The sequence below is a fragment of the Ovis canadensis genome, chromosome 19 (assembly GCF_042477335.2).
Source record: "Ovis canadensis isolate MfBH-ARS-UI-01 breed Bighorn chromosome 19, ARS-UI_OviCan_v2, whole genome shotgun sequence".
In the NCBI taxonomy this organism is placed as follows: Eukaryota; Metazoa; Chordata; class Mammalia; order Artiodactyla; family Bovidae; genus Ovis; species Ovis canadensis.
The window spans coordinates 18,860,891-18,884,709 of record NC_091263.1 but is presented as its reverse complement, the minus strand read 5'-3'; the positions used below and the strand labels follow the sequence as shown (position 1 = coordinate 18,884,709).

The window sequence follows — 23,819 nt, the reverse complement described above, 5'->3', positions numbered from 1 at the left end:
CGCTCAATCTGCAGAAGTTTGTTATAAAGACAAGCGCAACTGTGAATGATTTGGGGGGATTGGAGTTAGAAATAAAACAAACATAGTTTTACATTTGGGTTAAAATGTATGTGATGACCTAGAATTGATGCTTTTGAACTGTGGTGTTGGAGAAGACTCTTGAGAGTCCCTTGGACTGCAAGGAGATCCAACCAGTCCATCCTAAAGGAGATCAGTCCTGGATGTTCTTTGGAAGGAATGATGCTAAAGCTGAAACTCCAGTACTTTGGCCACCTCATGCGAAGAGTTGACTCATTGGAAAAGACTCTGATGCTGGGAGGGATTGGGGGCAGGAGGAGAAGGGGACGACATAGGAGGAGATGGCTGGATGGCATCACTGACTCGACGGACGTGAGTTTGAGTGAACTCCGGGAGTTGGTGATGGACAGGGAGGCCTGGTGTGCTGCAATTCATGGGGCCGCAAAGAGTCGGACACGACTGAGCGACTGAATTGAACTGTACTGAATGATAGTTGCTTACCTTCTCTAGGGTTCTTTTCCTAACCAGCATGTTATTGATGATGCTAATGGGCTTGTGAACTTTTGTGACATCTTTGCAGATCTACATTAATGCCTTTCAATGACAGGTTAAAAACATTCATTTTTTCAGAAATACTGTCCTTGGAAATCCGATTTTTAACAATAACAACAACAAACATCTCTTAGTATATTTACTATTGAGCTTATATACACCAGGTATTTTAAGTGTGTAAAAAAAAGAAAAGGTACATTTGACAGCCTTAAATAGAAGCCTCAGCTAAGTCGCTTCAGTCATGTCCAACTCTGTGCCACCCCATAGACGGCAGCCCACCAGGCTCCCTTGTCCCTGGGATTCTCCACGCAAGAACACTGGAGTGGGTTCTCATTTCCCTCTCCAATGCATGAAAAGTAAAAGTGAAGTCACTCAGTCTCTTAACTAATAATGCTTTGTCTGTTAGAGCAAAAAACTGGGGTCTCTTGTGGGTCCCCAGGAACTGAATAGAAATTCTGGTGTGTTACATCAGAAGGGATCACATTATCACCTCCAGCTACTGAAAACAATAGCTCGCCAGATGCACGCTTGTGAAGATACATCCAACCCTTTGAAGAGATTGTTCTGGTAATTCTGTTTTCGAGAGCGAATGTTAGGAAACTATTTCACATGTTAAATATTTTAGACAATCTACTTGCTCCCCTCCCAGTAAAAGTCCTTTTTGTTGTAACAGTTACAGCTCATACTTGAATATGCTTATCGATATATGTTGAAATACCTAAATAAACTAATGTACATTTAAAAAAAAAAAAAATGTATGTGATGAAGAAATGTTATAATTAATAAAAATTTAGTGAAAACTAGATCTCAGAAGTGGAGGTGACCAGGCCAGCATGACAACCTAAGGTCACTTTCTCCACCTCTCCAAAGACTGCTCTTAAAAAAAGAAGAAATTAATTAGCTTATCTGAGTGTGCCCAGTCTTAGTTGTGGCATGCAGGATCTTTAGCTGCAGCATTTGAATTTTCACTTGTGGCATGTAGGATTCAGTTCCTGACCAAGGCTTGAACTCAGGCCCCCTGCATCGGGAGCATGGAGTCTTAGCCACTGGACCACCAGGGAAGTCCTTCCAAAGACTGTCCTAGCTTACTAAGACATTGATTCCAATCTTTTTCCCATCAAGAAGGGAAGATTTGTTTAAAAAGTCAATATACAAGTGGCATATCTTAGGCTTTCATATATGTTAATATCAATTAATCCTTGCACTAATCTTATGAAGTAACACGGTCTATTTTATACATAAGAAAACAGAGACCCAAGAAAACCAAGTCATTTGTGTAAGATCCTGGTCAATAAATGACCCAATGGAAAAAGCCATCTGTGTCATTTTCTGGTCCCCTGCCCTCACCGCTGGGCTTCTCAGGTGATGCTTGTGGTAAAGAACCTGCCTGCCAATGTAGGAGACAGAAGGATGTGGGTTTGATCCCTGGTTCAGGAAGATGCCCTGAAGGAGGGCATGGCATTTCACTCCAGTATTCTCAGCTGGAGAACCCCATGGACCAAGGAACCTGGCGGGCTACGGTCCAGAGTTACAGAGAGTTGAATGTTACTGAAGTGACTTAGCATACATGCACCCTCATTATTGGATACCTATTTGCTCATGACTTGGGCTATTCATTAGACTTAGGACTGCAAATGGTGGTTATATAGCAGCTGATCATTGAAGGACCATTTGGAGCATGTGAATGAGCTGACCAAAAAAAAGAAAAAATTTGATCTAAATATTCCTGGATATACTTTTGAAGCAAAGTAATTAGACTCTTCTGTGTAGACTGTCTCCAGTAGTTTCAACATCTCATGTTAAAAAGCTAACATCTGTACTCACTTCTATAGAGCTACACAGAAGCCAGCATCCCCCCAGAGGCACTCATGTGTGTCGATGTGATCATAAAATCAATAAATGCCACTATTCCTCAGTCATTAGACTACATTAAGATATCCAACTAGACAGAGAAAATCATATTTATGAATCTTAGATTCATGTACTAGTCTGAATTTGCCATCAAACATTACAATCAGGCATTCTTAATATACGTTTTCTGGTGAGCAGATGTCTTTAATTCATTTGAAATTTGATGAAAAAGAAAAGGAAGAGCCTTGTGTTTTTACCAGACACCATTACGTTGAGTTGTCATAGAAGCAAGTGTCTCAGCAGAAGATCACTTTCGTCTCAAAATGATTATAGGAAAGTGTTTTGGCCATTAAACAGAATGAGTTATGATAAATGCTTATGAAAATATATATGTAAATCATGATCTCTAGCCAGTGATTTAAAAGTACTGAATGAAGTGATCTTCTAAAGCATCCTTCCATGCCAAAAAATAAATGAGCACAATGCACTTCTTATAAAGCAAATGTATGAACATTCATCACTTACCCTAAAGAAAAGAGTGTGTAATTACTCTCAATATTATGTTGTCTGCTTTGCAAAAGATCCATCTTAACATTAGGCTTCTGGAGTTACTAGTAGATTACTTACTATTATGCAGAAGCAATGCAGCTAGTTGTATTTGCATGTGCTTTGCAATGATATTACTAGGTAGTATGTATAAAGGATGAGAGGAATGTTTTTTTTACTGCCTTCTCTCCTCCTGTCCTCCCCACTGAGAGAAGAGTTGAAAAGGAGTCTAAGGATCACATTGATTGATGTCTAAGAAATAGTGGGAGTGGATTACAAATAACCAATCCTTTAATAGGCTACCCAATAAGTTCTCTTAGTACAGAGGTTTCATTAATATCTTGACATGGTTCTGGTGTATTTCCTCTGTTCTGTTGTTCCATTTTTAATGTCAGCATGTCAGGACATTCAAACAAATTCATATTCAACTCATGAAAGCTTTTAATGCTTATTGCTATACCTCATTGCAAATAAGATCTAGACAATGAATACTGGCAAGAGGTACTAGAGAGTAAAAATTATACGTTTTTAAGTTTTGGTGTGCTAGGCTGAATGGTTAGATATGTAAGATAAAATCAAAATAGAAACACGACTTTCTAAAGAATATAATGAAGATATAAATAAGACTGTTTAAAAACGTGTTTGATCGCTACCAGCATTTGATGGCTATCCACAGAGACTGCTAGCAGACATCCACATTGATCTGTGTTGGGAATAAGACAGTTTTTGTAGATAAAAACATGCCATTTACTTTCAATAAGTGTCTTTTCCATTAGATTTAACTCTAGGGCAGAAGAATGAGTCCTTGTCAGAGGAACTGGACCAGAAATAAAAACTTAACCTGGCACTTATACTTCTTACGTGACAGATGAAAGGAGATTCTGTAAATCACAAGTGTCAAGAATTAAGACATTTTGTTTGGTTTTGTTTTTCCTTTTGGGTATTTCTGTAGGACTTTTCGACTTTTCTTCCCTAGATGAGTGAAAATAAAGAACCACTAAATAAGTGATTGCCTATTATGAAGAACTGCTGGACTGGTATTGCCAGAAACCCACAAACATGTCATGAAAGAGAGGTACCAGGGGCCGGTGTGATCGTTTCTGAACAGCAGAGCAGGCAGAGAGGGCACATTTCAGCCATATTTAGGGCCAAACTCATGAGGTGAGAAAGTCATAGTCCTCATGTCAAGGGCAGCTGTTTGGGGCAGAGATACAGACCCTAACCATCAGGTCCATTTTCTCCTTTGTCCTCTTGTGACTGAGAAGACTTGATCTAAATACAAGAGAAAACTTTTGCTCTGCAAAACACTAATAGGAACTTATGGATCAAGATTAATGCTTTATTCTCTCACGTTTTGAGGGAAGTGTTAACACAAGATTCTGATGTCAAACTATGACTGGCATATTTGTGTAATCTCTCTTCCTGCCTGCAATTCTGTAGAATTAGACGTGCCTTTCAAACCACAAGATAATAGCACACCTCTGGCAGATTGTATTTTCTGGTACCTAATCCTCTGAAAGTGAGAAAGTGAAAGCGGCAGTTGCTCAGTCACTTCTGACTCTTTGCGACCCCATGGATCCTGGAGAGCCAGCCAGGATCCTCTTCCACGGAATTCTCCAAGCAAGAATACTGGAGTGAGCTGGCATTCCCTTCCCCAGAGTCTCCTGGGTCTGAAGGGAATTGAACCTGGGTCTCCTGCATTGCAGGCAGATCTTTATCATCTGAGTTATTGGGGAAGGCCACCTAATACTCTATACATATATAAATCTTGCTAAACTTTGCACATTAAGAATATAGAAACTCTTTAAAGTAGATGCTAATTCTGAAATTTAAAATAAAAATAATCCCATGCTTTTGGATTGATAAATAAGATACTTGGTTTAATGAGTTATAGTGATGCAAAAATACCTAAAGAACATCAATTTTTGGTCAGTGTTCACATGGTAAAATTGGCCCAGATACTTAAACTGTAGCAAAGAGGCAGAAAAGTATACATAAAGTTTAATGGCAGGGCATGAAAGTAAAAGTGTTTAGACAAGACACAAACATAAAATTCAAGTATTGGTATGGGAAGTACAGAAACTGAAAGATGATTCTGACCTTTTAACCTTTGTGATGAGGATACCACTAGCTCGTGGCAATGACTTTCAAAACTCTTTTGGTGATGTGAATAGAGACGATTTGGCACTCGAATATTGTCAAAGCTGAGCTATACTTATATATATATATATATATATATATATATATATATATATATATATCCATCCAATTTCAGGGATATAGGAAGGGACTTCCCTGGTGATCCAGTGCTTAAAAATCCACCTTCCAATGCAGGGGCACAGGTTCAATCACTGTTTGGAGAAATAAGGTCCCTCATCCTGCAGAGCAACCAAGCATCATCACTGGAGAGAAGCCCGCGAGCTGCAATGAAAGATCCTCAGGACACAGCAGAGATCCTGAATGTAGCAACCAGGACCTGACACAGCCAAATAAATAAAAATTTAGAAATGACATGGCAGAAGAATCAGCTCATTAAAGAGTCGTCGGAGGTGAAAGGCAATTTGAATCAAAATGTAAAACAACAACAACAGAAACCCCCACTTATGTCATGTTATTTCCCCTTAAACGTCGCTTATATTGCTCTCTATATAGTGAGAGATGTGAAAATAGCACGCATACTCCCAAATGCACCATAAAAGCAGCATATTAAGCAAAGAATCTTATTTCTTTTGGGTGACTAGTGTCTAGATTATCAAAGAAGCAGTCATCTTGTACCACTTGCCTTTTGAGAGGTTCTTATAAAGATGTAACTCGCGGATACAAAGATTGCTCTGTCATAAAAGTTATTTTCTGTCTCTTTCTTGGCCTGATAACCCAGAAAATAAAATCATTTGCATACTGTTTCCTCACAAGGTAAGCAATCAAGTTAATCAGGACGTGTAAACAAACTCTATTGAGGGTTCCATTTTGCCCCTGTGGGATAAACCTGGTATATATTCCACTCTGCTTCCTCGGTAGAATTTCCCTAATGAAATGTTGTAAAACTCATAAACCTTCAACTCTCGCCCTATGAATAAAATTAAACCCCTGGGAATACCTACTGCTTTTTTGTACTAGCCTGACTTTAAATATTCAAAATGTATGGGTCATAAAATTAAGCTCAAGGCTATGTTTTCACATATGTTAATCTGTGTATTTTAAAACCATTAAGAAAAAAAAGAGTCCTAAATAATTTCTATGTAAATCCATCTCTGTAGTCATGGAGAGCATAGAAGCAATGAAAAAACAAGATATCAGTCCTCCTTCAAAATGATGCCTTTTGCTCTAAGACAAGAAGAATATCCAGGGGACATTCTAATAAATAAGTTTAAATTCCTAAAGCAATCTATCCCTTAAAAAATATTATTTTGCCCAAACCCACAAACTCTTGAGAAAAGCAGGAAACCAATATAATATAAACAAACAGATAAGCTCTAGGAACTGCGGGACAGGGTTCTTAGAATAGAGTTGTGAGTCTCCCCAATACCAAGACTGGATCATGAGCTCCTCTTCACAAATTCTCAGTTCTCTGATTTCTTCCTATAAATCTTCATCAAGAAACATTCTGTGGCTTTCTGTGCCTGACTTGACTGTCTCCATCTACTCACACGGGAAAATGTTAATATATCAAACTAAACATTAAATTTAAAATGTAGACATCTCTACTCTTCCAGAGCATATGCAGCTTTTTATTTTTTATTTTTATTTTTTTAAAAGTTTTAATTTTTACTTTATTTTACTTTACAATACTGTATTGGTTTTGCCATACATTGACATGAATCCACCGCGAAAAGCAACACCATTTGGGAACTTCCCTGGTGGTCCAGTGGCTAAAACTCTATGCTTCCAATATAGGGGGCCCAGGTTCGATTCCTGGTCAGGGAACTAGATCCCACATGTCTCAGCTAAAGATTCCACAGGCTGCAACTAGAGATCCCACATGCAACAGCAAAGATCGAAGATCTTGCTGTGTGTATTACAACTAAGACCCAGTGCAGGTAATTTTTTTTTAAAGCATTACCATTTGAATATAGGAAAAGGTCCCTTCTGTATGTTCTTTACCAAACTGACCAAAGAACTCTTATCAACAAGAAGGCGTTATGCCCTCTGTCCTTAAAAATGGGGAAATAAAATAAATGCATATGATACCACTTAAGTATAATAGGAGGAGGGAGATGAAAAGAAAAAAAAAAAAGTGAAGCCTGGAGAAACCACTTATTAAATAGAAAGATGGTTTTTGTTCTGGGAAAAGCACTGCATGACAATGGTGGAGCTGAGTAAAAACAAAATCCATCTGGATGTTCCATGAAACTGACTGTCATTGTTTTTTCTATTCCATGCAATTTTCTTGAGTACCGTAAAATAATAATGTGACTATTGGCTTCTATGGAAAGAAAATATTAAAATATCTATGATCTGGAAATGTTCTAATATGTATAATTATTAATCTACATTTTACATGCTTGACTTCAGTTCACAGAACTAATAAGCCCTTCAAGGCTAGTTGTCTCCACAACTGAGGAGGTAGCATATCATGCTATTTTTCACAGCTTTTTTCTAGCAAACCACAATTGTGAAAAATTAGTATTTTCCCTGTAGCCCAGAAAATGGGAATGCAAAGTTTGATAGCCTCATTTTTTTCCCTCAAATTGTTAGGGAAATCACTGGAACTGCCTACCATGGCCAGGCACCATAGTAAACACTTTTAGATCAGGTTGGAGAGAGATTTCTACTCTACTAGGCAAGTCTATGGGGCTTCCCTCACAGCTCAGCTGGTAAAGAATCTGCCTGCAATGCAGGAAACATGGGTTCAATTCCTGGGTCGGGAAGATGCAGGTCTATAACCACTCTCAGCTGGAAGTAGTTACAGAAGAAAGGGACCTCCAGGTCGACTTCCTAAATGAATTATGAGTGTGAAGTCTCTCAGGGCAAAGCTGTTTGGGGAAACACTGACTGTTAGGGGAAACATCGTCCGCCTTGACCAGGCACCATGATAACCACTTGTATGAGTTATCTTAAACAGGAGGTCCTAGTAAAGAATGTGGAACTAAAAAGTTACCACCAACTGGAAGAATTCAGGAAGGTCAAAGGTGAGAGAAGACTCCAGCTCATATATCCTACCAACCTCCTGGAATCCTCCTCACTGGAGTCCCTGTGGGCTGAGTGATGTGCACACCACTAGGAAGGACCTCGACTCAGAGTGATTAGCCAGAGACAGCCTGGAAACTAATCCCAACACCATAAAACCAAAGACTGCAAGCCACGTGGCAGAGCAGTCCTCCTGGGTTCCTTTACCCTGCTGCTATTTGCCCAGGCACCCCTTCCCAATAAAGTCTCTCATTGCTTTCTCACCATGGGTGTCTCCTTGGACAATTCGTTTTGGAATGTTAGATAAGAGCCCATTCTTGGCCCTTGCAACTCAATGGCAACGCAGCATCCCCGCAAAGCCTTTGTGCCTAATTACCAGTTGTTATTTGCCATTTATTTCTCAAAAATTAATTAGCTCAATGCCTGTATAATGAAGTAAAATGGGGATTAAGTTGAGATACTTCATGTCAAATAGAAAATGTTCTTTGTTTCACAAGTTTGAACTGAATCTGTATGTTGAAAGAAAAAGAATTCCTGTAGATAATAATGTTCAAATACCTAGATGACTTTGTCAAAGCTAACTAAATAACACAATGCATGTTGCCTATGGCCTGGATTCTTTGAAGAGTCTTCCCTTTTGATTATTTGCAGATGATCAGATGGCTTTAAATATCAGGAGCACACATTACATTCTAAAGGCACTGAATTAAACAGACAATTAACTGTTTGGGGGGCTTAGAAAAATCTTTTTGTTTTAGTGGCTTTAAAAATCACTTGTATTATCTGTAACCATGTCCTCAACTGACACAATTTATGAGATTCTGTGTAAAAGTATAATTGAGACCGGAAAAAGAAAAAAAAAATCAGACTCAAAAAGAAGCCATGGAGAAAGAAAATCCACAAAATATGCTGCACTTTCACAATGTATGACCTCATTCTTTCCTAGTACTACATGGAATGCAAACAAAACCAATGATATATACTTGCAGAGGGGAACACCTAGGCAGAGCCTGCCGTTTTATCTCAGAGGAAAAAAGATAATTGCCATGTTTACTATGGACAGCAGGCACCTACTCCTGAAACAAAAGAATGTGTTCATTTCCCCTAAACCTTAGAATTCTGTTGCACAAAGAAATTGAAGGAAAAAATAAATAAACTGAAGAAACTGGGAGAAAAAAGCTAAAATTACAAATTAAGCTGTTTAAAGTTACATCCTATTATTTTGCAGTTTGTATGTACCGTGAAGGCTATGTAAGATGAAAGGAAGATATATAGGCAAATTAAGCAATCATTGCTTTTATATTTAATTTATTACCTATCCTTTTAAATTTTTTTTACTTAAAATATTAGAGTTGTCTACAATATTCTATCCAAGCAGAATTATGTATACCAACCCACTCACAGACACACTGAACTTGCAAATATAGAAAGAAATATTTCTTGATATGTAGGGACTCAAGGAAATGATACCTTTATTGAGAGAAATGCAAACAGATTAAAATATGCTCTTTAAAGTACCAGAAATATAGTCAAGATGGGCAAAAGAGAGTTCAAAGCAAAAAAATATCTTTTGTCTAAGTACCCGGAGAATGACTTAGGATGAGAGCCCTCATGGATATGTACTAAATCCCAGCTGGCAATCACCTCTCAGCTCTGCCTGTCGGGGCCTGCCTCCACCTCCAAGGGAAGCTCCAGACAGGGAAAGCAGAGCCATCCAGCTCAAAGTTGGGTCCGCCAAGCACCTTTGGAAGGATTGTTGGTAAAGTACATCAGACAGAAAACCCACATTGGAAGTCTTTAAAAAAAAAAAAAGTCTTCCTGAGTCACCCAGCTGCAGAAGTAGGGCAATGGTAGCGGCGGTGGGGTAGTGGTGCAGAAGGTGGGGGTAAGGTGCAGTAACCACGTTCACTGAAAAGTGCCCAGAAATGTCAGTGGAGTTCTTACCAATATGAAGATGCAGGCAAGGCTTAGGTATGTCTTAAAATAATGCATGTGTGTGCTGAGTCACTCAGTCGTGTCCAGCTCTTTGTGATCCCATGGACTGTAGCCGGCCGGGCTCCTCTGTCCATGGGGATTCTCCAGGCAAGAATACCAGAGGGGATTGCCATTCCTTCCTCTAGGGGATCTTCCCAACCCAGGGATCGAACCCAGGTCTCTCGCATTGCAGGCAGATTCTTTAACATCTGAGCCACCGAGGAAGCCCAAATGATGCATACAAGCTGGTAAAGAAAGCTGACCTGACAAACCTAGGTTTTCCCTGGCTATTACGCCTGCTTGTTCAAGGTCAAGCCGGCGCTTCGTATGCCTGCTTTGTGAATGATTCCTTTTTAAATATCAATACCGCTTGATCTATCTGTCTTGTTATCTGTCTCTTTTCATGACTGAGATGGCTAAAATACTGGCTAAAGAGCAGTGGCAATGAATGCTTTTTCCTTTTTTAGAGGACGGAATGGAAAAAAAAAAAACCTAGGTTTTGTTCATGTGAACTCCCATGAAGAGGTGGGGGAATGGGGAACAAACTTGGAAAATAGGTTAAGTAGTTGAGTATTTTATCATATGTATAAAAAAAAACCACCTCATACCAAGCATAATAAAACTCCCTTTACCAAAAAAACCTAGAAGTTGTTTTTACCATTGAAAGATATAAACAGTTACATACATACACTAAAAGGAAAATTGGAGTCTAAGAATATAAAACATGTAAAATAAAGAGAACTTGATTTGGGTTTCTCAAGAAACAGTAAGAAAAGGAAGTGTTATTCCTCAAATTACACAGAAATCAGCCTACTTTTCTCACTGTGTGTGTGTGTGTGTGTGTGTGTGTTCACGCGCATGCAAGCTCGTGCACATGAACATGTGCATGATAAACCCTGCATGTTAGCTGCTTGAATTCTGGTCAACAGGTACACCTCTGTAAAATTTTCTGGTATCCTCTGATATCAGAAGCCATGTAGGATAAAGATATTGAAATTTTGGATAAAAGGCAATATTTTAAAAATGCTACCCTATGATTAAAAAAAAAAACAGAAGGGAAAAATCATACTTGAAAAGAATATAATATAAGAATTTATGAGAAAAATGATTTTTTTAAGTGCCTTTATCCCGCAAACAGAAAATTAACAATGCATTCCAGGAAAAATGGTCATCCTACAACTCTGATATAATTTTATACGTAGTTAAGAAATCTACTAGAAGTGATCTTCTATCAGGCACAGTTTCATTTGATTATAAAAATACTTTAACCATATGGCAAAACTTCTTATCATAGAGATACTCAGAAAAATACATTGATTTACCTCACTTCACAGAACTCTATGCTTCTGAAAACGTCTATTTTAAAACATTACAGTGCATTCTAATACGGTGCTTAAAATTCTTCAGAGTGTCCAGAATAACAGAGAAAGGCAGCAGAGATAAAAATGTAAGCATTAGAACTCATTTTCCAGCAAAGAGTATTTCATTTATTTTTGAGTTTTACTTTGTATACTGCCCAGCAGGGCACACAACTATTAATATGTTCACTTGACATATTACTAAGCATATCTCTGAATGCACTGAGAAAATTCTATGTCACTTGCTATTCAAAACCGAAAACGAAAAGGACTTTGAACACATCGATGCAGATAACTGGCTTCGCATAAGAATATAGTTTGGGCTCCTTTTGTCTGCTACACCCCTCACTCCTTCCCTGGAACAAGGGGCTGTCTGCTTACAGGGGCACAGACATCCAGAGAGGAACAGCCTCCATCTGTGGTTGACAAGGAGACTGTCCAGCCAGCAGCCCTGGGGGCTGTCATTTTCCAAAACTGCTTAGTCATCCCTGTCTAGCCCTGGGATGCCCACGTATGGGCTGCTGAGAAGCCCTATCATGAAATGTTAATTTGGCTCTTAAAGATAACATGCTTTTAAGAAGCGATAAGAAAGAAAAGTTGAGCTGGGTTCAGACAGACTGTCTCTGTTCCCAAGTTCTGAAAATGCACTCCCAGAAATATTTTCTGTAGCCTTATCAGCAGCAGCATTCCTCAGCAATTCTGATGAAATAAAAATGCTCTCCCTTCAAGGAGGCAGGGGGGTGGGGTCTCTTTCCTCCTGTGCTTTTCTGGTCAGGAGTTCACACAGGAGACTTGGTAAGAAAGCCCGGCCTCCAGGCACGCCTCCTTCAACTTCAGGCTTCCCTGAAATGGTTCTTTCAGCCTTGCTCTCATCTGAGCCTTCCCTTACCAACTCCGCATCCCTCCCCTCTGCTGCAATTTGGCAGCACATTATGGCTGTCATCTTTATGAGACCTGGCATTCTAAATAAACTCACACTCCATCTCAGCATCCTCCCTTCTCTCATATATCTGCCTCGGAAAAATGTGATAACATTTGTTTTCAAAACTACTACTGGTGTGTGTGTGTGTGTGTGTGTGTATTTGCTTTGAAAATCAAGTCTTCGAAAAATGCTTTTGGGCCAAGCAAGTCACACTTGGGGAAACGCTGCAGTGAAGAAGGATCGCACCTAGCTACGAGCAGCAAACACACCATCTTGACATCTGCTGAGGTGTTATAAATAAAGCTGGTGAGTAAAAAGATGAAAGCAAAGCTGGATTCCTCCCCCTTCGGTCCTGGCCCCCACGCACAAAGAATCATCTTGACCGACCCTGTCCCGTCCGTATCTATTTGCCTCTTAGACAAAAGCAGTCAAGTGAACCGGGTATTGTCAACCCACAGTAGTAGTGATTCAAATCGTTCACTGCTTAGGATTTTACACTTTGCATAAGAAGGGTGATTCCTGGAGTATATCAGCCTTAAGGCAAATAGTGACACATTTTCATTCTTAGAATTATAGAAGGCATCAGTCCCCATTTTCCCCTCTTTTTTTTCCCTTCTTTTTCACCTGCCTTTTTTTTTTTTTTTCTTCACATCTTATAGCTTGTGGGATCTTAGTTCTCCAACCAGGGATTGAACCCAGACCTGGCAGTGAAAGCGTGGAGTTTTAACCACTGTACTGCCAGGGAATTACCCCCTACCTTGTGATTTTAAACCCCATTTAGACATTCTGTCTGTGGGTAGGAGTGTCACAAAGCAACACTGATTATTTTAATAAGATACAAATATGAACTATGGTAGTCAACTGGTTAAGACACTGTGCTTCCAGTGCAGGTCAGGAAACCAAGGGCCCTCATGCTGCAGAACATGGCCAAAGAAACTTAACAAACAAACAAACAAACAGCTATGACAGAGATTAATTCAGTGCCCTTCTGCCCTTTTCACTTGTCTGTTGAAGCTAGCATTGTTTTTCAGTGGCTACATGGAATATTCTAGGAACTCACTCATGTCTAGTAGGCAAAAGGGAGGACATGCCTGCAGTTGCTTTGTGGTCCCAGCTTCTACTGTGGCAGACATCACCAAGTAACTGTGGTACCTTCACACTAAGTAAAGACAGAGCCTCAGCATCCTTCTTAACACAGCACTCCCAGCAACCATCAACTGTCAGCAATGAACCAGAACATCCAATTGCCTTCCTGATCTGGCCATCTGTCCTGAGAAGCGATGAGCTGGAGCAAGTTGTGGCTCGATCATCATGTGTCTATTTACTTTTATAGGAGGAGGCTGGTGAGGGGAGAAAGTTGAATAAAGCTCGCCTGTGTATCTTGGCATTCTTCTACTAATTTTGATGAGCATTAGAGAATTTAAGAAATCATGAGCTGAGTGTAGGATATGCAGAATGGCAATTAGACTGAGTAATGTCATTTTCATTAAGTAAAGGAGAAGATAAACATATAAGCCTCCACAGTTATCATGTAAAGCCCTTGGGGAGCCTCATTAAATTAAGAAAAGTGTCAGAGGTCTAGCAATACGTATACTTCAATTCAGAATACATAATTAATTTCTAGGGTAATGAGCAATATTCTATATGTGAATAGGGCTTGGATGACACAGATGGATACATTTGGCAAAGCTCTTTGAATGACATACATAAGGTCAGTGTACTTCATTTTATGAAAGTTTCACTTCAAAAACAAAATCAGAAAACAAGTATTGAATTCTAGTTAATGGCACACGTTGAGGGTTTAGAATTAAAGTGTACTGCTGCTTGCAACTGACATCTTACTGAAAAAATAAGAGGGATTGATGATTGAATCGAGGAATGAGCATACAGTGAAACAATTGTAGTAAAAAAAAGTGTTATTACAATTGTTACCCAAGGTCAAAGAATAGTCAAATTCGTTTAGAGTCAGAAAGTACACTGGGAGATGCCAGGGGTCGGGACTGGGGAGGGGGGTGGGGGTCAGGGTTTCTTCACATATTTGGGTTTGGCTGTGCGGGGTGGATGCGGGTTACTCTCGTTGCGGTGCTGGGCTTCTCCCTGTGCTGGCTTCTCTTGCTGTGGAGCACGGCTCTGGGGTGCAGGGGCTCTGACAGTTGCAGCTCCAGAGCACAGGCTCAACAGCTGTGCTGCGTGGGCTCAGCTGTTCTGCAGCCTGGGTATCTTCCAGGATCAGAGATCAAACCTGTGTCGCCTGCCTTGGCAAGCAGGTTCTTTATCACGGAGCCACGAGCGAAACCCGGAGTTAGTGTTCAACGGGGCCAGAGTTTCAGTTCGGGAAGATGAAGACGTCAAGAGATGCATGATGGTGAGAGGTGCACACCAACATGAACGTACTCAGTGCCACTGAACTGTGCAGTTCAACACGGCTGCTGCTGCTGCTAAGTTGCTTCAGTCGTGTCCGACCCTGTGCGACCCCACAGACGGCAGCCCACCAGGTCCGCCGTCCCTGGGATTCTCCAGGCAAGAACACTGGAGTGGGTTGCCATTTCCTTCTCCATCAATATGGTTAAGACAGTATATCTTGTGTTATGTGTCTTTTACCACAGTAAGAAAACGTTTCAAAATAAAATGAAAAATAGATTAACTGCAGATTCTAGACAGTGAGTTCACTGTAAACTGATTTCCACTTTTCTGTATATTTGAAAATTTTCACAATAAAATATGGGCAAAAACTACAATACATAACTTTTTTTGAGTATGGGATCCAGGTTTTCTTTCTTCTGCTTCTTTCTGATTAGAAGAAGTAGCCCACTTTTCACCTGTTACTGAAATGTCTTGACTGTCTTCTAAAGAAGGACTGGAATGTACCTATGTAACTCTAGCCAGGGAGAAGAAGACAGACATGCTACCCAGACTCTGCTGTCCTTGTCACACCCAGAGCAATGAAAGCGGCCCACCCCAATGCATCCTAACCCAGCACTTTTGATGGGCAAAGCACCACTCACATGCAAATCACCCACCTTGATTAGAACACTGCACACATTTTTTTGCTCATCTTTGTCTGAGAGAGCATTGACGCTGACTTGCCAGACCATGGTTGATACACCGCTGCTCTGTCAAACCTAGTCCAGAGATTTCGGGGTCTAAAGAGGGACACTGTGGGGCACACAGTATTCACACTTCAGGCTTGTGTAAAACAAGTGCAAAGAGCTCAGCGAACACCCATCATCACTGACAGAATGGAGACAACACCACGAGTGGCCCTTCGCCAGCGTTGATCAGCATCAAATTCACATGAAATGTCTTCTAACAATCACCCCAGTTGAGTGGGTTGAGAGCAGCTGGACATGGCATGCTAAACAAGGGCATTTTTTTAACCAAGCAGAATTAAAAGCAGGATATTTAACCTGTTCTATTAATTCTCATAGCAATGTGTAAGCTAATAAGCCTAGCAATAATGTATAACCTTTGCCCGAAAAAATTCATAGAGCTATCTTTTTTTTCCCCATTGCTCTAGTCTGACTTTGGGAACTACAAGTCCCACAGAGCAGGATGATATAATATGGTTGATGAGAATAAGTGGGCACACTACTGTATGCTTCAAAGGGTCACTGCTCAGCCTATGAGTCCACACTTTTTAATTTCCTTGTACAAACAGGGAACTGAAAACTGGGAAAATCCATTTGGCTGGTCTGAGCTGCAAATTAAATCCATGATTAAATTTAGGCAATTACATCTCCAGGTTGTTTCCATTTAAACATATTAAATACATTTGAATAAGCTTCTTAATCATGATCTTGGCAATCTATTGTAGGGCAAAATGGACTCTAATAAATACTATTACGAGGCTTGCTGACAAATAAAAAAATGGAAGGATCCTGCAAGAAATATTTTAGCACACAAAAAGTGGAAGGATCCTGCAAGAAATATTTTCGCACACAACTCTTGGTGTGTGCTGCCAAGAGGTTGGGGAGGGGGGGGAGGGAACAACACTTGAAGAAAATAAATACGTGGGTTCTTAAACAGCAAAGAGCAATCAAATTCAGCAATTCCCAAATTTTAGCATGCTTAAGAACCAGCAAAGGGCTTGTTAAAAAGCAGCATCCTCGGACGCCAGCCCTAGAGACACTGATTGAGGCCTGGGCAGTGCCCATGAACCTGTATTTCTCACCAGCTCCTGGGCGATGCTGATGCTGTGACCAGGAGACCACTTGGAGCAGAGCTTAATGTGCGTAAGCACAGCGAAGGGGCTGCTAGAAAGTTCAGGGAATACCGTAAGGTCAGCGTAAATCATTTGTCCAGGTTTTAGAGATCTACTTAGCAGCAGCAGCAGAGGGTGCCTTCACCCTCCCACCGAGCAGTCTGTGACTAACAGTTCTTGTGGAGGGTCGGGTCTCAGCAAAACAGGGAGGCAGGTGGCCCCCAGACTCCACTTTCCTCTCAGAGGTAATGTGAATTTCTTCCCACTTTAGGAACCTAGTGTCTTGTTGCCCTCTCCAGCAGCCATTCCCACGCTCCCCAGACCCCGAGGGGGTAACCCCTCACTGCAAGGATGCCAGACCATGCTTTCACTGTCTGGAGTTTATCATCATGTAACCAAAGTCAATTTTCATCTGCCCCATAATCACTAGAGACAAAGAATCTCATTTGGTTATTAATCCCATCTGTATCACAAGTGGTAGAGTATTAAATCTCACCTCTGACTTTCTTCTCTAAGCAAAATCCTATCAGCTTCTTGAGTGTCTGGTATAACCCCTAATGATATTTATAAATCTCCTTTGAATCCTCTCAAAATTGACTGCAAGTAAGGACTTGAAAGCCAAGTTCTGATGTGATATATATTTTAAAATCCTTGTCTTTACCTCTCTCCCACCATCCCCAAGCCAGTAGAATACTTTCTATCAACCACAGCTGCAATGAATCACACACTGGCAGGGGAAGAACAGGAAAAGAGAACTTCCAAACGGACTTGAGAAGAGTTGAGCACACCGGAAGGATTGTTGTCTGTCCTGCATGGATGGATCACTGTCTATAGCCTGATGGTGCTTTTCTTTCTCTTTTAAATACTTTTTTGGCCATGCCACATGGCATGTGGGATATTTCTCAACCAGGATTGCACCCACGCTCCCTGCATTGGGAGCATACAGTCTTAATCACTGCACTGCCAGGGAAGTCCCAGTTGCTTTTCAGTAAGATAATAGTAACTTGCACTTCTATTTATTTTCACGGGTAATTTCAAATAGGTTACTTATTTGACCTTATTTTCCCTCATTGGAAGGAAGCAGAGATTCACAGTATTTTGGTTGTCTTCTGGGGTTTGGAGAGCTGGTGTGTGACAGACAGAAGCCTGGATCTATGTGGGCCTGACTTATACACTGGGGCTGGCCTACCTCCCACGCTAACCCAAGAGCGTGACAGCTCTTACTGGATTACCCTTCACTGGATCTAATCCTCAAGAAAACCATCTCAGACTGCCTGTAGAAAAATGAGCATGTTTTCCAGAAAACCCAATAAAATGAAAAGAATAATAAAAAAAAAATCCAGGAAGCTGAGGCTATATAATAAGACTGGGAAAACACTAAAACTCTAGACAACAGATGTTGAGGCTTATCTGCCAAAAACTGAGAAATTTGGAATGAGAACTAGAATAGATGTTTCTGAAAATCAAGTCACAGATCTGGTGCACAGGCTTCAGGAAAATCCACCTAACAAAAATATTCAAAAGGTTTAATTAAATATTTCTTTAGAAAATCAATAAAGACCTCCATAAACCTACATCAAAATGGAATACCAGTATTTTCAGAAAAATTGGATACAGAAAAAGGAATAACAAATAAATTTCAGGGAAAGAAAGAAAGAATCCTTGAGGCACTCATCCTCAAGAAATTTAGCGAGCAAGTAGGAAATCAGGGTTACTTAAGCCACACCAGCACTGGAAAAAAAACGATGAAGCAAGCAAAAACGAAACAAAGAACCGCAGTGCGATGAGTTTTGAAGGGGAAAGTGACATGGATTTTATACCTGATGTACAGCTGTCATTTACATGTGAAATTAAATATTTTCTTGTTTAGTTGCTAAGTTTTGTCCAATTCTTTGCAACCCCATGGGCTGTAGCCTGCCAAGCTCCTCTGTCCAGGGGATTCTCCAGGCAAGAATACTGGAGTGGGTTGCCATTTCCTACTCCAAGAAATCTTCCCAACCCAGGGATCAAATCCATGTCTTTTGCACTGGTAGGTAGGTTCTTAACCATCAAGCCACCTGGGAAGCCCCATATAAAATCTAAAGTCTGAAATACGCACAGACATTGAACTATAGCACTCACAATAGTTTCTCTAGAAACTACCAGTTTATGAAATTCAGAATATCTGATGTAGGTAAAAATGAAAATTCAAGAATTGCACAGCCATTATATAAAGTGATTGGAAATGAGTGCTAATCTTGTTTAAATGTAGACCTAAAACTGAATAATTTTGACTGTGTTATATAACAAAATGTAAATATTACAGAGCTAGATGGAAAAGCAACATGAATAAATAAATTTGGAAACTGGAGGAGAGAGGTAATCCTAGGCAAAATAAGTTTGCTAATTTACTTTTTCAAACTGTATAAATAACAGATATGTCTATATTATTTAATTTTAAAAAGCAATGCATACAAGAGCTAAAAAAACAGGAAAAATCTTCTGAATGATCAGAACAAACAAGAGAAACACCACCGCTACCACTAAAAATACATGATACAAAATAAACACAACAAAGACATTTAAAACAGGATACATAAGCATGAAGACGTATGTCAGCACTGAGACGTTCCATTGGAAAACAATGTCCTGGGGTAGGACTTGACTGAACAAAATGGGTTTCATATATAAGGCAGGTAGCAGGAGGGATGAATTCAGGCCTGTTTTCTAGGACTATCATAATGATATATTACAGATTGTATGGCTTAAACATAGGAATTGCATTGTTACAGAGGCTAAAAGTTCAAGATCAAGGTGTCAGCAGAGCTGGCTCTTCTTGAGGCCGCCGAAGGCAAACCTCCCTGCTTCTCTCCTGGCTCTCGGGAGAAGCTGGCAATCTTTGGTATTCCTTGGGTTTGTAGAATTATCAGTCCCGTCTCTGCCTTCATTTTCACATGCTGTTCCCCTGCGTGCATGGCCGCCTCCAAATACCCCCTTTTCATAAAAAAAAAAAAATCAGTCATATTGGATTAGGGACCTGTCCTTTTCCAAGTATGACCTCAGGCTGATGTAACCAATTATGCCTGCAACAACCCTACTCCCCAATAAGGGAATGTAAAGGCTATAATAGGAAGTTAGAATTTCAACATATAAATTTCAAGAGGACATAATCCAACTTATAATAAGGTCCCTTTCAGGCTTGTGTGCAGTTGGAAATATATTAAATACTATTTACTCTGAATGAAAGATTTTGGCCATTACCAGAGATCAAGGAGCAATTGCCAGCAGTGACTGTATGGTCCGAAACTGGGAAAACAAAACAAAAACCCTGACAACTGGTGGGTTAAAGGGCCTTTTATAAGACCATGTAATCTGAAGCTTGGCAAAGAAAGTCTATGAAGAAAGTCTTCAGAAAGACAGTGAGACATGATACCATGAAGGCAACCTTGCCAGCTGAGTCCACGTGAAACAGGGCTGGATGGACGGAGACTAGTGCGTCCAGCCAGCTCCAAGAAATCCATCCTTCTTCTTCGGCACACATGGTTTAAAAAGTAAAATCACTGGAGAGAGTGTGGGGAAATGGGAACCCTTTTACACTGTTGGTGGGAATGTAAATTGGTAAAGCCATTATGGAGAACAGTCCCTATTTTTTTAGAAAAACTAAAAACAGAACTACCATATGATACAGTGATCCCACCCCTGGGCATACACTCAGAGAAAACCATAATTCCAAAAGATACACACACCTCAATGTTCACTGAAGCACTATTTATAATAGTGCCAGAATATGGAAGCAACCTAAATTTCCATCAACAGAGGACTGGATAAAGATATGGTATATATACGCAATGGACCATTACTCAGCCATAAAAAGGAATGAAACTGTGCCATTTGCAGAGAAATTGATGGATCTAGAGATTGTTATATAGAGTGAAGTAATTCAGAAAGAAAAACAAGTATTGTATACTAACGCATACATGTGAAATCTAGAAAAATGGCACAGATGAACTTATCTGCAAAGCAGAAATAGAGACAGACGTAGAGAATAAACGTATGGATACCGGGCAGTGGGGAGACATGGAGGGGGGACGGATTATGAGGTTGGAACTGACATATGCACGCTACTATGTGTAAATAGATAGGTAACTAACGCAGCACAGGAGCTCTGCTCGGTGCTCTGCGGTGACCTAAGCGAAAACGAAACCCCAAACGAGGGGGTATATGTGTATGTATGGCTGACTCACTTCACTGTACAGCAGAAACTAACAGCATTTTAAACCAACTAAACCCCAGTAAGAAAATTTAAAACAAAATAAAACAAAGTAACACTGGAAAGGAAATTAAAAAAAGCAGAAGAAAGTGGAAGGAGTGAAGAATAAAGAATCATGCTGAGGTTTAACAGATCACCCACAGCACCCTGGAAACGGTCTGTGAGTCAGGACCCTTCATACCCTAGTGAGACCTCTGTTCCTAAATTGTTAGTTTTTATCTACCAGCTGCTTCGGAATCCCACTTTGGTGGGGCCTAAGGGAAAACAGACTCAATGGACATGAGTCTGAGCAAACTCCAAGAGTTGGACGGGGAAGCCTGGTGTGCTGCAGTCCATGGGGTTGCAAAGAGTCGGATATGACTGAGCGACCGAACTAACCTACTAAGGGAAAATGACAGAAATAGTCCAAATGGTTGTGAATTGTGTGATTTTCCTGAAAGCAGAAAGGGTAACTACTGGGTCAGTCACTCCGGCGACCCCAGGGTCAGAGCATCTCCCCAAGCATGTGACCTGGGACAAGGCATTCAGACAGATAGCTTCCTGGGACTCACCCTGTCAACTCAAGCACAGCTCAAGGACGAGGGTGAAGAGAAGAGTGCTGGACAATATCCTAGGGTTAGGGTTAGGCTGTGTCCCTCGGAGCAGGGCTTGAGTAAAACATTCCCCTCATGTTTTACTGAGGGGCCAGTGCAAGGAAAGATAAGCAGGAGAGGAGACAGGGAGGAGCCGGCCACAGCTGTGGAATCAGGCAGAGTCCAGCCCCGGTCTCTTCCACTGAGGGCTCTGGAGCGTCTTCCACACCACTGGCTTGTCTCGCTTGAGCCCATCGGATGGCTTTACGTATACAGGTATCAGCTGGTCACAGAGTGCAGCAGGCAACCCCTTCAGCCCAGGGCAGTGCTCCAGAGAACGGGGCAGTCCTGAGCCAGCAGCAAGAAGCACTGCTGGCCACAAGGGGAGGGGGTCGTAGCCTAAGAGGGAGATGGAGAGCAGCCCACCGCGGAGCGGTCTCTTCTTCCAACACCATCTTTTGCTATAGCTGTGCCTTTACTTTATAATGAACACATTCTCAGATTTCCTGCCAAACCCTCAGTTCCCTAGCTGAAAATTATCTGAAAAAAAATATCACATGCAAATGAATGCTGAGGGTCCCTGGAGTTCTGAATTCCGTGATGCCATGTGTTACAAATGATTTTTAAAGGTGGGTCCTCATGTCTGTGCAGGCCTTCCCTGCTGGTTCAGACAGTAAAGAGTCCACCTGCAATGCAGGAGACCTGAGTTCAATTCCTGGGTCAGGAAGATCCCCTAGAGAAGGGACTGGCTACTCACTCCTCTATTCTTGCCTGGAGAATTCTCATGGACAGGGAGCTGGTGGGTTATAGTCCATGGGGTTACAAAGAGTCGGACACGACTGAGCAACTAACACTTTCTTCCACATTTCATGTCTCTGCAGGGTATCTGCCCCCTTTCTTTCAGCTTCATGCCCCCATTTTGTGTATTACTCAGTATCCCAGATACTAGGACCTTGAAAACTACATTTCCCGGTCAGACTTTTCAGCTGTCTTCTGCTTAGGTCAGCCCAGGGGAGGTACCGGTGGGAGACTAAAGGAGTGGAGGAAGGAAAAGCAAACTTCCTCTTGGCTTCAGGAGGTGTCACCAGCGTTGGCAGGCAGCCACGTGTTCCAGCAACCTTCAGAAGTTCTAATTCAGCTGCTGGCTCCAGCACTATTGACGGAAATGGCATGACTGGCCGGCCTAGCCACAGCATCGGGCAGCTCGCACAGAGGGCTGTGTGGCCCTTTCAACAGTCGCGGAGTCTGCAAGGAGTGTTAGGGACCGGCGTGTGAGGGACCTCACATATGCTGATACCACTCCTGAGTTTTGTTTGGCCAGCCTGAGGAGTACCTTCAGTTTCTTTTAATTGTTAATCTCTGACTTACTATATCCTCCTCCTCAAATTCCTTCTCCAGCCCTTCTTACATTTTATAAGCAATTCCTGTATTAAAGGTTCTCATTCAGAAATACCTGGAGCAGTTTCTGTTTTACCTGTCTGATTACTGACAGATTCCCTATCCATGAAGAAAGTAATACGGTTTACAATGGAAATGACATCAGAGGTAGTTAGTTGCAGAGCTCAGAAACCAAAAAAAGCAAGTGTCTTGCCAGATGGAGGGGGAAGCATCTGCTATCCTTATTCTAATCAGTTACTCCTTGCCCCATTTCTTAACTCAAAATTCACATGGACATCCATACAAGAGAATACTGGTTTTGCATTACAATTTTCATGAATATGACTTGCTATCTGTAGAGAATTATGGAAACTGTTCTATTTTATTTACATTCTTTCACTTTACAAACTACAATTTACCAACATGAATTTGATTTTATGCAGATAAAACTAAAACCAAGTATCAGGCAAGACCATGTCAAGGTGTGGATCCCCACCAAGACTGTCCCCAAGACACTTCAGAAGGCTTTCCTTCAGAGTCTTGCCAGTTAGAGTCTTCAGCATAATTCCCTCTATGAGAGAAGATGCATTTTGCATCTTTGTTGCCCCACCACACATAGGGTATTTTTTTTCTTTTCCACTGTTATTATTACAGGATATTGAATCAGTGTATTATATATATTAAAAAGGCTCTATACATGTTGACCAAATAGGAACAATTGGCATTTCTCAAACTAGCTGCAAACCTAAACAGTGTGTGATAAACCAGAGACATCACTTTATTTACAAAGGTCCATCTAGTCAAAGCTATGGTTTTTCCAGTAGTCATGTACAGATGTGAGAGTTGGACTATAAAGAAGGCTGAGTGCCAACGAATTGATGCTTTTGAACTGTGGTACTGGAGAAGACTCTTGAGAGTCCCTTGGAAATCAAGGCGATCAAACCAGTCAATCCTAAAGTAAATCAACCCTGCTTATTCATTGGAAGGACTCATGCTGAAGCTCCAATACTTTGATCACTTGATGCAAATAGTGGGCTCACTGAAAAAGACCCTGATGCTGGGGAAAGATTGA

The 23,819-nt window shown here is 40.9% G+C and overlaps 1 protein-coding gene and 1 non-coding gene across 18 annotated transcripts in view; one reads left to right on the top strand and one right to left on the bottom strand.

The window, feature by feature from the left end:
• Positions 1-23,819, bottom strand: part of RBMS3 (RNA binding motif single stranded interacting protein 3) — an 811,389-nt gene that overhangs the window by 352,334 nt on the left and 435,236 nt on the right. The window lies entirely within an intron of this gene.
• TRNAG-UCC (transfer RNA glycine (anticodon UCC)) lies at positions 6,819-6,891 on the top strand. Its single transcript has one exon. It is a non-coding gene; the product is annotated as a tRNA-Gly (tRNA).